We start from the raw sequence: 16,269 nt of genomic DNA on the forward strand, positions 1-16,269 counted from the left end.
AAAAATTGGATAGCCAAAATCTTTATACTAGGAAATTTTTTAAAACGTGAATGCACAGCTTTTGAATTAAACCAAAAAACTGACATTTATAGACTATTTTGCTATGAAAACTGATAAGAATCTGTGTCAGAGACTGCTATTTCCTTACCCAATATTCATTTTCCCTTCTTCAGTAATAGAATTCTTGGCTGAAAAGCTATCTCAGCTTCCCTTGCAGATCCACAAGATGTAAGTGGTATTTGTATGAATAGGACATTTAAGAAATCCTTATTTCCTCTCTGCACTTTTTTTGTTTCCCTGCCTACAATGTGGATATTTAATCTGCACCTCTGGCAATTTTATGGGGACCTTGAGAATGGTATCTGGGTATTAAGGATGTTGGAGCAGAAATACAGAACACGTCTACACCTATGCTGATTTTATGAAACTCATACAAATTTGGGTCTGCCTGCCTTCTGTATTTCTTTATATAAAATTAAACTTCTTATCTGTTGATGCTGTTGTCATTTTGTTATTGACATTAATAATTATTATGGATATAAAAGTTGGTACCTGGAAGTGGAGTGCTGTGGGTAAAAGAAATCTCAAATATGGCATTAACTTAGGGCGATGGAAAATGAGGATCTGCTCATTTCAGGCTAGGAAACTGAAATGAGCAGACTCCTTACCATCTTACAAGGAAGATCTTGTACCAATTAAGGCTGTAATGTTAGGGGAAATGGAAGGAGTGATTCAGAATGAGTGTGTTGGATGTTTCTTGCTGCTTTCAGTAATGTCCTGTGAAAGAGATGAATTTAGTGTGCAGTTAGCTACAGAGAGGCTGCTAGCAGAGATTGAAAGTGACATTGCTTTGTTAAGAGATGCTATGTCAGGCCTGCAGGTGCTCAATCCAGGTTGATGGTAAATTCACAATTTTGAAACTTATGGGATTCAAAACACCAAACTGATTCTCTACCCCCAACTGAAGCCACTTATAGTGATTTAAAGTAGCAGTCTGAACAAAAAATGAGACCATTGCCCCAACCATGCAAAGGCAGTGAGCCTCCTAGCAAAGATGACTTTAAAGTGCTTTCCCCACCCAAGCTTGTCATTCTAAAATTAGTTATATTTATTATTTACTGTATTCCAGCTACTGTCATAGGTGTTTAGGATACACTGTATTAATGAGCAATTCTAGCAGGAGGAGATGGGATAATAATAAATTGTAGAATATGTTAGAACATAAATGGTATGGGGGGGAGGTCATTCAAAAGGAGTTGAGAGGAATATGATAATATTTGTTGCTGTATGAAATAAAATGATCAGAGTAGACCATGGAGAAGGAAAGATTTGAGTCAAGATTTGAAGGTATGAAGGAGTAAGTCTGCGGTTATCTAAGGGAAGGGCATACCAGATAGAGGAAAAAGCTAGAGCAAAGGCTTCACAATGGGACTATGCTGGTGTATTTGAGGAATATCAGGGAAGCTACTGTAGACGTCTGTGCAAGGAGATGATTGATAGAGGAGGTCAGATAACAGGGTCATATCTTGTAAGGCTTTGTAAGTCATTGTGAGCATTTTGGATTTTATTCGGAGGGAAATGGGCAGCCCTTGGAGAGTTTTGAGCAGAGGACATGATCTGACATGTTGCTATTAAGTTAAAACAAACAAAAAAACTAAGTGGGTAGGAGGCTATGGCATTAATTCAGATGAAATATGATGGTGGCTCAGACCAGGATGGTAACAGTGGTAAGAAGTGGTTGGATTATAGATATATGGTAAATGTGATGGAGCAGGCAAGATTTGTTTAGCGACTAGATGTCAGTTGTGAGAGGAAGATAAAAGTCCAGGGTGACATTAACTCAAAGGTTTTGGTTCCTAGCAACTGGAAAGATATGTTCCCATCAGCTGAGATATGGAAAGCTACAGTTCCATCAGTTTTGTGGGAGAAGACTGGGAGTTCAGTTTTGAATGTGTTTGAAATGTCTTTTAGACACAAAATGACAATGTTGAGTGGGCACTTGGTTGTTCTAGCTTGTACTATGGTAGAGATTATATTAATTTGGTAGTTATTGCCTATACTTACTTAAAATAAGGAGGCAGGCTAAGATTTTTAAGGACCTACATGTAAATGAGAGAAGAAGAATAGCAAAGATCGATCCACAGTGTGTTCCAACATTAAGAGTTCAAGGATAAAAGGACAGACCAGCAAAAGACGCTAAGGGAGACCATGAGATGGAAGGAAAACCGAGAGTCTGACATTACAGAAGCCAAATGAAAGTGAGTCAAAGGAAGGATAATCAATGGTATCCGTTGGCAGGTTACATAATTGTGGAAGCCTTGAGAATTGGCTACTGGATGTAGCAATATTGATGTTACTGTTGACCTTGAAAAGAGCAGAGTTATTTTTGGTGTCTTTGTTTTAGAGTGATTGAAGTGAAAGCCTGATAAGAGAAATTGGATACACTGGAGATGTTTTGCTGCCAAAAAAAGCAAAGAAATATGTTAATAATTAGTGTAGCAGTAGGAATAGGAGTATTTTTGTTTGTTTTCAGGATGGAAGAATTAATAGCAATTCTGTATGCTGATTGCAATAATCCAGTAAGCCGGGGGCGGGGGCGGCAGCGAGTGGATGATTCAGGACAAAGAAGTGAGAATTACTGGAGCAATGACCTTATATAGGTAGAGGGGATAAGATTAGTGGATGGAAGGATTAGGTTTTTAGGTGATACCATGGGAGGCTTATTCCTGGCAATAAAATGACAGGATATGGGGTGCAGATGCTGGGAAGTGAGTAAATGACATAGAAGTCTTGGGAAGTGTTCCGATTCCTCCAGTGCTTTCATGAAGTGGTAAGCAAGGTTAGCTGAAAGTATGGGAGATGAGAAGTTTGGGGTTTAAAAGAAAAGAGAGAGGAAATAGTCACTAAAATGAGATATTTAACGTACAGTATAATTAATTGTTGCCTGGGAACTTTAAAAGGCTAGAAAACTGAAAGAGCAAGGGGGCCAGTAAGCAAAAGAAATCATCAGGCTTAAAACTGTTTACCCAACGATCTTTGGCATTGTAATTAAACAATAGCAAGTAGTTTGAAAGCTTCCTGAGCGAAAGCTTTGAGGGAAGTGTTCTGTTAATGAAACCCTAACCTAGCCTGCAAAAGCCTATGACTCAAATCCCCCAAACAGTCTCCAGGCTATGGTACAAATCCATCAGGAAATGACCTATTTATGTAAATTGTCCATATGAAACTACATATGTTATGAAAATATATATACATATATAACTCGAATGTAATCTTTTTCTATTTGTTTTTTAAAATATATAAACTATATATATGTATATTTTTAATGTGCCTTGCTTTTTCACTTAACACGTTTTGGCAATCGTTCAAGTTTCTATTGCTGCGTAATGACTGTCCCAAACTTGGCTTAAAATACAACAATCATTTATTTAGCTCACACATCTACAAAAATTTGCACAGGGCTTGGCAGCAACAGCTCATCTCAAATGGGGTGGCTTGAAAGCTACGAGTCACTTGATGGCTGAAGGCTAGAATCATCAAAAGACTCACTTTCTCACATGCCTGGCAGTGATTCTGGCTGTCAGCTGGACTGCAGGATGGTCGGCCACAATACCTACATGTGATATCTCTATGTGGCTGCTTACCATGATGACGGGTTCCAAGAGTGTGTCCCAAAGAAGAAGAAGTACATGTAACTTTTATGATCTAGCCTCAGAAATCACATAACATCATTGTGTCATACTCCTTTGGATGAGGCAGTTACAACTCAATGAAAGAAGTGTCACAAAATAAGAAGAGCTAGTAGAATAGGATATGTTGTGGCCATTATTTGGAAAATACAATATGCCATAAAGATGTTTCCAGGGGACTTTCCTGGTGGCGCAGTGGTTAAGACTCCGAGCTCCCAATGCAGGGGGCCTGGATTCGATCCCTGGTCAGGGAGCTAGTTGCAACATGCATGCCGCAACCAGTAGTTTGCATGCCACAACTAAGGAGCCGGCAAGCTGCAACTAAGAGCCCACCTGCCGCAACTAAGGAGCCTGCCGGCCGCAGCTAAGGAGCAGGCGAGCTACAACTAAGGAGCCCACCTGCTGCAACTAAGACCCAGTGCAACCAAATAAATAAATAAGAAGATGCTTCCATACCTAGCCTTGGAAGTCACATAATTTCACTTCTGCCATTCTCTATTGCTTTAAGCAGCTACACCTTTTTTACAATTTTTGAAGCACTTATTTTTTATTATTGACATATAGTTGACATACAATAAATACGTTGTTTCAGGTGTACTACATAGTGATTTGGAATTTGCATATATTATGAAATGATCACCATGATAAATGTAGTAACATCCATCCCCATACAAAATTATTATTATTGACCATATTCTTTATGCTGTGTATTGCATCTCCATGGCTTATTTATTTTATAACTGGAGACTTGTACCTCTTTATCCCCTTCACCTATCCCCCTGCCCCAAACACCCGTTCTCCCCTCTGGCAACCACCCATTTGTTCTCTGTGTCTATGAATGTTTTCATTTTGTTTGTTTTTTAGACTCTACATATAAGTAAGATCATATGGTATTTGTCTTCGACTTATTTCACTGAGCATAATACCCTTTAGATCCATTCATGTTATCAAAAATGGCAAGATTTCATTTTTTATGACTAATATTCCATAGAATATATATACCACATATTCTTTATCCATGCATCTATCGATGGACACTTAGGTTGCTTCCATATCTTAGCTTGTAAGCAATGCTGAGGTGAACAACTGGGAGCATATACCTTTTTGAATTAGCGGTTTTGTTTTCTTTGGGTAAATACCCAGAAGTGAAATTGCTGGATCATATGGCAGTTCTATTTTTAACTTTTGGAGGACTTTCCATACTGTTTTCCATAGTAGCTGCATCAATTTACAATCCCACCAACAATGCACAAGGGTCCCCTTTTCTCCACATTCTTGCCAACATTTGCTATTTGTTGTCTTTTTGATGATAGCTATTCTGACAGGTGTGGGGTGGTATCTCATTGCAGTTTTGACTTGCATTTCCCTGATGATTAGTGATGTTGAGCATCTTGTCATATGTCTATTGGCCATCTGTATGTCTTCTTTGGGAAAATGTTTATTCAGGTCCTCTGCCCATTTTTTAATTAGGTCATTTGTTTTTTTGATGTTGAGTTGTATGTGTTCTTTGTATATTTGGGGTATTTACCCCTTATTGGATATATTATTTACAAATATTTTATCACATTCAGTAGGCTTCCCTTTTGTTGATAGTTTCCTTCACTGTGCAAAAGCTTTTTAATTTGATGTAGTCCCATTTGTTTTATTTTGGCTTTTGTTCCCTTGCATGAAGAGACAGATCAGAAAAAATATTACTAAGATCAATGTCAAGGATCATACTAGGCAGGCATATCTTGATGGGAGAGTGTCATGTTTTAAGAAAGCATATAAGATGGGATATATTTCAGTGGGCATTCTCGGAAAATATATTTTGTCCCTGAGAGCTTCTCAGATATGAAGAGTTCTTTGTTCTTATGGTGACATATAATTCTTATAGCTATATATTATTCTTTTGTTGATGTACCATAATTCTGACAGAATTCCAAAATTCCCATTTTCCTCCTGGGCACCTGGCTCCCAGCTCGATAACAAATTTCCAATTCTCCCCTAACAGTTATGGTCCTGTGACTCAGTGAAACATTTTCAGAAGTGATATGCAATTTCCCTCTCATTTGCTCAAAGATTAATTTCTATAAGAGTGTAGAAATAAATCCTAATGCATCATTAATTCCAGTTAAGGTAAATATTTAATGTGGCTACTAAAGGATATATTTTACTTCCAGTTCTAGATCAAGATGGAGTATAAAGAAATATCAAACTGTGGTAGAAGAGTAACTGCAAGATGTAAAAGAACTCTGAAGAGTACCCAAAGGCTGAGCAAGAATATCAAAGAAAAGATAAATTCTGAAGGTGGGCCCCATCTCTAACTCTGGGGTTCAGTTCAAGTTTCACAGAAGGTGTGGTTTCAGCCCACTGGATGGTGGAGAATTTGGGTGGGTTTCCAGGGCCAGAGCTGATCTATAGTCATCAAACAAACAGGAAACAAACCTTTGGGACACAACTGAATTGCAAATGGTATAGTTGAGGTACTGGTACCAGGTTTGGAGAACACGATGTCTGCATTGAAAGGGCCATGGGAAACTGCCGGGGCATAAGTGACCCACAGCTTGTGTGTGGGCACCTAGGGAGAGTCAGAAGCTGCTGTGGCCCAAGGACTACAGTTCACATTATCTGCATCAAGAAGTGAGTCTGTTGGCCTTGGCTGGGCTGCAGAGTTCCAAGAGACTATATGCTCTCTAGGTACATGGCTGGGGCAAAACAGCACTGAATGTTCTCACATACCCGCACTACTAAACAGTCATACAGGAGGAGCAAGAAAAAGCAAAACACTGCACACCAGGTCCAGTAAGTGAAGCCTTTTGAAAAGCTCAACATCATGCTCACTCTAAAGGAGAAAACGCTTAGAAGCCAGTCCATTATAGTACAGCAGGTAGTGAAAGTTAAATTTGGAGCTGTGAGGCAATAAATTGATAACTGGCACAAGGGTGGATGAATATCTTCAAAATGCAAACTCCTTTCAGTCAGAAAAACAAATAAGTGAGTTGAAAATTGTAGAAATCCATACGCATTTTACAGAAAAGAAAACCTAAATTATCAATAAACATAAGAAAAATTGTTCCTCATAAGTAATCAGGGATGTGAACCAGAACTACACAGACACCTGCTCACAAATGTCTATTGGCAAAAATAAAGTTGGCAAGTATCAAGAGTTGGTGAGGATTTGGAGAAATGGTAATTTCATCTGCTGGTGAGAGTGAAAATCATAACTACTTTGGAAACATAGGCAATACCTATTAGCTTTAAAGATGCATATGCCCAATGACTTAGTATATAGACATATTAAGCATATAGATATAGAATAGATATATCCCCTATAGAAAACTTACACAGATATACCAGAATGTAAATACAAATATGGTCCTAGTGACATTGTTCGTTTTACTTTTATTTCAGTCTTAGAACTATATAATTAAATGTTTATAGAACATTCCACCCACTAACAGCAGAATATACATTCTTTTAAGGACTCATAGAGCATTCACCAAGATAGATTGTATGCTGGGTCATAAAACAAACATCAACAGATTTAAAAGAATTGAAATCATATAGATATGTTCTCTGACCAATATGGAATCAAACTAGAATTAATAAAAACAATAAGAAAACATCAAACACTTGGAAATTAATCCACACACTTAAATAATTCATGGGTCAAAGAGGAAGTTTCAAGGGAAATAAAAAATGTATTGAACCGTAAAATTGAAAGTCCACAAATATTCATATCAGCTTTGTTTGAAATAGCCAAAAACTGAAAACAATTCAGATGTCCTTTAGCAAGTGACTGGTTAAAAAAAACATGGTACATCCACACCATGGAATAATAATCAGCAATTAAAACTTTAAAACAAAGAATGAACTATTGACACACACAGCAACTTGGATGAATCTCCAGGGAATTATGCTGATTGGAAAGAAAAAAACAATCTCAATAGGTAGCATAATATATGATTCCATTTATATAACATACTTGAAATGCTAAAATTATATGATGTAGAAAATATTAGTGGGTGCCAGGGCTTAAGGATGGGGGAATGAAAGAACAGGAGGGATGTAGGTGGTTATAAAAGGACAATTCAATGGATTCTTGTGATGAACTGTTCTATATTATGACAAAGTTGGTGGATACACAAACCTACATGTGATAAAATTGTATAGAACTAAACACACAGAGACATGTGGATACACACACAAATGAGTACAAATAAAACTGGGAAAATCTAAATAAGATAATCAGATTATACCAATGTAAATATCCTGGTTGTGATATTGCCTTATAATTTTGCAAGATGTTATTCTGAGGAAAATTGGGTAAACCATTGGATATGTATAATATGTAATAATATATAATAAATATATTAAATGCTGACTTTCAGTCATTTTACTGGTTTTCCCAGTAAACTTTTTTTTAAATATAAATTTATTTATTTATTATTTATTTTTGGCTGCATTGGGTCTTTGCCGCTGCGCGCGGGCTTTCTCTAGTTACAGCGAGTGGGAGCTACTCTTTGTTGCGGTGCTCAGGCATCTCACTGCAGTGGCTTCTCTTGTTGCAGAGCTTGGGCTCTAGGCGCAGGGGCTTCAGTAGTTGTGGCTCGTGCGCTCTAGAGCACAGGCTCTGTAGTTGTGGCGCACTGGCTTAGTTGCTCCACAGCATGTGGTATCTTCCCTGACCAGGGCTTCAACCCATGTCCTCTGCATTGGCAGGCGGATGCTTAACCACTGTTCCACCAGTAAACTCCTGATTGGATGAAGCTTGCCCTCTCATAGATTCCTCCAGAAGGACTATGGGAATGCACACATACTGAAAACTATTTTTCTATGGCCTTGTACTGGAAGGAAAACTTGGCTGGATACAAAATGCTTGGTCCACACTACCTCTTGAGTTTTTAAAAAATGCTGTCTCTTCTTTGCACTTCTTTTTAGTTTTCGAGAAGTGTAATGTCACTACCCTCTCCTCCCAAATGGAGAAATTAATAAAAACCTATGATTATGCTAGAATTTTGAGAATATTTGCTTTACATTTCTAACTAGTTTCACTATTTTATTTTATGTATCTATTTATTTTTGGCCTCACTGCGAGGCATGCAGGATCTTAGTTCCCTGACCAGGGATCGAACCCAGGCCACCTGCAGTGGAAGCATGGAGTCCTAACCACTGGACCGCCAGGGAATTCCCTAGTTTCACTATTTTATATTTTTACATTTTACACTCTTCTGGCCTCACCAATTAAACTATGATATGCTTTAGAACTAATTCATATCTTTTATCTCTCTTTCCATACAGCTGGTCATAATATCTGGTACCAAAAAAAAAGAATGTAGCCAATATTGTTTTACTCAATCCAAGTAAATACGTTTTTTAAAAAGATACAAGTTGGGACTTCCTTGGTGGTCCAGTGGGTAAGACTCTGTGCTCCCAGTTCAGGGGGCCTGGGTTTGATCCCTGGTCAGGGAACTAGATCCCACATGCCAGCCACAACTAAGAAATCTGCAACCCTGCATGCTGCAACTAAGACCCAGCGCAGCCAAAATAAATAAATAAATATATTTTTAAAAAGATCTCCCATTTTAAAAAAAATGATACATGTTAATGGTGTGTGGAGAGATATTTCTTAAAACTTTGCTAATTCTTTGAAATTTTAAAATATATGTATCTCTAGAATTAAAGATATAAAAAGGCAATTTCCGTTGGTAAATAAGAATTTATAATAAAAACATATTTAAGAATGTATTTGATGGGAACTCCCTGGCAGTTCAGTGGTTAGGACTCAGTGCTTTCACTGATGTGAGTCTGGGTTTGATCCCTGGTCGGGGAACTAAGATCCCACCAGCCACACGGCACAGCCAAAAGAAAAAGAAAAAGAATGTATTTGATGAAAATAAAATTTATATTTTAAGGCAGGAGAAGAAATTTTAAACAAAAAATTCTCTCTCTCTCTGTCCATTTGGGCCGCCTTCCCCCCTCTGCAACATGCAGTGTGCATCTGCTTTGTATTTAGTTAAATTTTTAGTAGTATATGACTGATTCTCTTTTTTCCTTTTCTGTATATTTTTAGTTACTTTCTTAGTGTTGGCCTTGGGGATTACAATGAACATCTTAAATTTTATAACATAGTTTGAATAATACCAACTTAGCCTCACTAGTATATAGTCTGCTCCTATACAGCTCTTTTCCCCCTCTTTATATTATTGTCACAGGTTATACCTTTGTACACTGTGTATCCATTAACATAAATTTATTCTTTTTTATGCTTTGCTTTTAAGTCATAGAGAAAAAAGAGGAGTTCCAACCAAGTACAATAATACTGGTTTTTATATTTTCCTTTGTATTTATGGCTTCAAGTTACTATCTACTGTCCTTTCATTTTAGACTAAAGCATTTCTTATAAGGAAGGTCTCGAGAGTTTAGCTAAACTATTTCATAACATTGCTGCCTTGGCATCCTTTTGTGTAGTCAAGTGACCTGCAAGGGCCTTGAATTAACAGTAGCTCCCCCACCAAGCACATGCCGTAAGTAACTACCCAGAGAGTCACAAGTAAATGTAAGTTCCTGATAGGACCCCCTCCCCAATGGTCTTTGTAATAATCAGACTCCCCTGCCTCCTAGGGCCTTACCCTTGTTTTCTCCTTTGGTAAGACCTCCACAAAGCTTACTGAAACCCCATTCTTTTTGGTTTGAATCAACCAATCTGGCCTTAGCATGGGAACCCCAAAACACTCTACCCACAGACCCTAATAAAGGCATGTGCCCTACAGCCTGCTGTGCTCTCTGCCTGCACCCTTGACTTCCCTGCATGCCCCCTTGAGGTGTGCTGTGTACCTCCTCCAGGACCTGTGAGTAATAAACTTCTCTATTTCAATTCCTTTGTGACCTTTTTGTCAACTGCAGTTCACCATCCAACACCCTGGGGCTCTTAAGTAGCCCCAAATGTTAATTTAACGAAGTCACAACAGAAGGTCTACTAGTAAACTCGTTCAGTTTTTATCTGAGAATATCTTAATTTCTTCATTCTTTTTAAAAATATTTATTTATTTCAACGCTCTGGGTCTTAGCTGTGGCACACAGGATCATCATTGCAGCATGTAGCTCTTAGTTGCAGCATGCGGTATGTAGTTCCTTGACCAGAGATCGAACCCAGGCCCCCTGCATTGGGAGCACAGAGTCTTAGCCACTGGAATACCAGGGAAGTCCCCTCTTCTTCATTCTTGAAAGATAATTTTGCTAGCTATAGAACAACTGTCAACATTTTGTTTTTGTTTTTCTCTTTCAGGATGTTAACTATACCATCTCACTGTCTTTCATGGTTTCTGATAAGAAATGAGCTGTTAATCTTATTGAAGCTCCCTGGTATGTGACAAATTGATTACCTCTTGCTGCTTTCAATGTTCTGTCTTTTCTTTGCTTGTCAATAATTTAAATATTACATGTCTCAGTGTGGACCCCTTTGAGCTTATCCTACTTGCAGCTTATTGAGAGTCTTGGATGTATATATTTCATTTCTTCATCATGTTTGACTAGATTTTGGCAGTCATTTCTTCAAATATTTTTCCTGCTCTTTTCTCTCTCCTCCTTCTGGGCTCCTATTATACATATATTGGTATGCTTGATGTTGTCACACAGGTCTCACAGGTTTTCTTCATTTTTCTTCACTCTTTTTTCTTTGTGCTCTTCACACTAGATCATTTTAATTGCCTTATCTTCAAGTTCACTAAGTTTCCTGCCTCCCTCAGATCTGCCATTGAACTCCTCTCGTGAATTTTTCATTTCAGTTATTGTACTTTTCGGTTCCAGAATTTCTTTTTAGTTCCTTTTTATAATTTCTATCTTTTGACTGACATTCATATTTGTTCATATATTTTAAAAATTTCCTTTAGTTTTTTTTGTCCATGGTTTTCTTTAGCTCACTGAGTATATTTGAGATAGTTGGCTTAATGTATTTGACTAGTAAATCCAATGTCTGGGTTTCCTCAGTGATAATTCCTGTCAAATTCTTTTTTAACATATGAATGGGACATACTTTTCCTTTGTCTTTATATGCCTTGTAATTTTTTGTTGAGATGTGGACATTTTGACTTTTTTTTCTTTTTTTGCGGTACACGGGCCTCTCACTGTTGTGGCCTCTCCCGTTGCGGAGCGCAGGCTCTGGACACGCAGGCTTAGCGGCCATGGCTCACGGGCCCAGCCGCTTTGTGGCATGTGGGATCTTCCTGGACTGGGGCACGAACCCACGTCCCCTGCATCAACAGGTGGACTCTCAACCACTGTGCCACCAGGGAAGCCCTGAGATGTGGACATTTTGAATAAAATAACATTGTAACTGTGGAAATCAGATTCTTCTCCTCCTCAGGGATTGCTGATTTTTTTGTTGAGGACTGCAGCCATCAATTTGTTTAGTGACTTCTCAAAACTCTTTTTGGAAAGTGTGTATTCCATGTTGTGTATGGTCGCTAAAGTTTCTGTCCTATTATCTCTGAGGTCAGGCAGAGATATTGATTAAAGATTCAATCTATCAAGTAAATATAACAATTATAAACATATATGCACTGTCTTAGTCAGCCTAGGGTGCCTTAACAAAATTCCATAAATTGGGTGACTTAAGAAACAGAAATTAATTTTCTTATAGTTCTGGGGGCAGAAATTTGGAGATCAGGGTGTCAGTATGGTCACTTCTTTGTCCAAGCACAGAGAAATAGAGTGACCCACCTCTCTGATGTCTCTTCTTATAAAAGCACTAATTCCATCATGAGGTATCCAGCATCATGACCTCATCTGACCCTAATTACCTCCCAAAGGCCCCATCTCCAAACACTATCACATTAGAGGTTAGAACTTCAACATATGAATTTAGGGGTCACACAAACATTCTGTTCATAATATACTCCTACGAACAGAGCTGAAAATTATATGAAGCAAAAAATGACATGATTGAAGGTAGAAATTTTTACACAATAGTAGTTGGAGACTTCAATACTCCACTTTCAGTAATGAACAAAACAATGAGACAGAAGATCAGTTAGGAAATAGAGAACATGAACAACACTTTAAACCAACAGACATATACAGTACATACCCAATAACAGCAGAAAACTCATTTTTTCTCAAGTGCACATGGAACATTCTCCAGGATAGATATATAGTAAGCCACAAAACAAGTCTTAGTAAAATTTAAAAGACTGAAAATATACCAGGTATATTTACCAATCACAATGGAATGAAACTAGAAATAACAGTAGCAGTAGGCAAGTGGGAAATCCACAAAAAATGTGGAAATTAAACACACTCTTAACCAACGTATCAGAGAAGACATCACAAGGGAAATTAGAAAATATTTTGAGACGAATTGAAATAAAAACACAAGATACAAAGACTTACAGGAGGCATCCAAATCAGAGGGGAAGTTACAGCTATAAATACTTACATTAAAAAAAGAAGAAAAACTCAAATCAATAACCTAACTTTAGGGACTTCTCTGGTGACACAGTAGTTAGGAATCCACCTGCCAATGCAGGGGACATGGGTTTGAGCCCTGGTCTGGGAAGATCCCACACGCTGCGGAGCAACTAAGCCCATGCGCCACAACTACTGAGCCCGCACTCTGGAGCCCATGAGCCACAACTACTGAGTCCATGTGCCACAACTACTGAAGCCCGCATACTGAGAGCCTGTGCTCCACAACAAGAGAATCCACTGCAATGAGAGGCCAACACAATGAGAAGCCCGTGCACTGCAACAGAGTAGCCCCCGCTTGCCACAGAGAGACTGCGCGCAGCAACCAACTGCAGCCAAAAATAAATAAATTAATTAATTAAATTAAATAATAAGAAACTAACTTTACACCATGTGGAAATAGAAAAAGAACAAGCTAAACCCAAAGCTATCAGAAGAATAGAAATACTAAATATTAGAGCAGAGATAAACTAAATAGAGAATTCTATGTAAAAATAATCAACAAACCCAGAAGTTGGTTCTTTGCAAATAAGAGCAAAATTGATAAACCTTTGTCTATGAGTATAAAGAGAGAGACAGAAGAATTAGATCACTAAATCACTTTCTGAAGTGAAAATAGGGATGTTACTATCGATTTTACATAAATGAAATGGATTATAGGGCTTCCCTGGTGGCACAGTGGTTGAGAATCTGCCTGCTGATGCAGGGGACACGGGTTCGTGTCCCAGTCTGGGAAGATCCCACATGCCACGGAGCGGCTAGGCCCATGAGTCATGGCCGCTGAGCCTGTGCATCCGGAGCCTGTGCTCTGCAATGGGAGAGGCCACAACAGTGAGAGGCCTGCATACCGTAAAAAAAAAAAAAAAAAAAATTATAAGAGAATAATACAGACAGTTGTTGGCCAAGCAAAGGGATAACCTTGATGAAATGGGCAAACTCCTAGAAATACACAAATACAAAAACCAGCTCAAGAAGAAATAGAAGATCTTAACAGACTTATAACAAAAAAGGCAATTAAATCAATAATCACAAACCTCCCAACAAAGATAAGCTCAGGGTGGCTTCACTAGCGAATTCTAGAATAATGAACACCAACACTTCTTAAAGTCTTCCCAAAAATTGAAAATTGAATTTAAGGGAAAACTTCCAAACTCATCCTATAGGTGGTCAACAATAGCTTGATATCAAAGCCAAAACCAAAACCAAAACCAAAAAAAAAACTCCTAAAAGCAAGTATCCCTTATGAATATAGATGCAAATATCCTCAACACAATACTAGCGATAATATGCTAGTTATACACTGTGGCCAAGTGGAATTTATCCCATTCCTGTGAGGGTGTTTCAATATATGAAAACCAATGTAATGTCCTACATTAATAGAATGAAGAGGAAAATCTGAATAATCATATCAATTGATGCAGAAATATGTGAGTTAAAACTATAAATCTCTTAGAACAAAACATAGGTGTAAATCTTTGTGACCTTAGATTAATGGTTTCTTTGATATGATACCAAAAGTATAGCAATAGTAGAAAAAATAGACAAATTGGAATTCTTCAAAATTAAAAACTGTTTTGCTTCAAAGGGCACCATCAAGAAAGTAAAAAGACACCTACAAAATGGGAGAATATGTTTATAAATAACATATCTGATAAGTAACTTGTCTGAGTCCTTTTGCTATAAGGAATTCCATAGCTGAGTGGCTTTTACACAACAGAAATGTATTTCTCACAGTTCTTGAGGCTGGAAAGTACAAGATCAAGGTGCTGGCAGATTCCATGCCTGGTGAGGGTCCACTTTCTGGTTCTTAGATGGATGTCTTTTCACTGTGTCCTCACATAGCAGAAGGGGCAAGTGAGCTCTCTGGGCTCTTTTATAAGGGCACTAATCCCATCTGTGAGGACTCTGCCCTCATGACATAATCATCTTCCAAAGGCCCTGCCTCCAAATACCATTACATTTGTCATTAGGGTTTGACATGTGAATTTTTGTTGGGTGGGGGACACACCAACATTCAGACCATAGCAGAGTTTGTATTTAGAATATATGAAGCACTCTTACAGTTCAACAATAAAAAGAACCCCACTGTTATGGACTGAGTGTGTCCCCCACCCCACCAGATGCATATGTTGAAATCCTAACCCACAACTGGAAGGTGCAGCCTTTGGGAGGTAATTAGGTCATGAGGGTGTAGTTCTCATGAATGGCATTAGTGCTGTCAAAAAAAAAAGAAACGAATAGATGAGTTTTCTCTTGGCTATGTGAAGACATAATGAGAGGGTGGCCATCTGCAAACCAGGAAGACTGTCCATCCCAGACATCAAATCTGCCAGTGCCTTAATCTTTGACTTCTAGATTCCAGAGCTATGAGAAATAAATGTTTGTTGTTTAAGTCACCCAATTTATGGTATTGTTATAGCATCCTGAACTAAGACACCAATTTAAAAATTTGAAAAGGATTTGAATAGACATTTCTCCAAAGATACACAATCGAAAATAAACATGAAAAGATGCTCAACATCATTAAGGAAAGGCAAATCAAAACCATAGGTAATAAGTACCACTTCACACCCACCAGGATGGTTATAATCTAAATGATGAACAATAATAAGCGCTGGTTTAGATGTGGGGAAATTGGAACCCTCATACATTGACACTAAGAATGATGTGGTAACTAGAAAACATTTTGGTAGTTCCTCAAAAATTCAGACGTAGAATTACCATATGATCTATGGGACTTCCCTGGCGGTCCAGTGGTTAAGACTCCACGCTTCCACTGCAGGAGGCACTGGTTTGATCCCTGGTCGAGGAACTAAGATCCTGCATGCCACTCGGCATGGCCGAAAATGAATGAATTAATTAATTAATTTAAAAAAAAGAATTACCGTATGATCTAGGAATTCCACTCCTAGTTATATATCCAAAAGAAATAAAAATATATTTTTATTTTTTTGTCCACACAAGACTTGTACACAATGTTCAGAGCAGCAATATTCATAATAGTCAAAATGTGGAAACAATCCAAATGTCTCCCCACTGATGAATGGATAAATAAAATGTGGCAAAACCATGAAGTGGAATATTTGGGGCAATAAAAGGGAATGAAGTTCTTACCATATGATTCAGTAATTGG

Source organism: Phocoena phocoena, chromosome 20 (assembly GCF_963924675.1).
Source record: "Phocoena phocoena chromosome 20, mPhoPho1.1, whole genome shotgun sequence".
NCBI classification, from domain to species: Eukaryota; Metazoa; Chordata; class Mammalia; order Artiodactyla; family Phocoenidae; genus Phocoena; species Phocoena phocoena.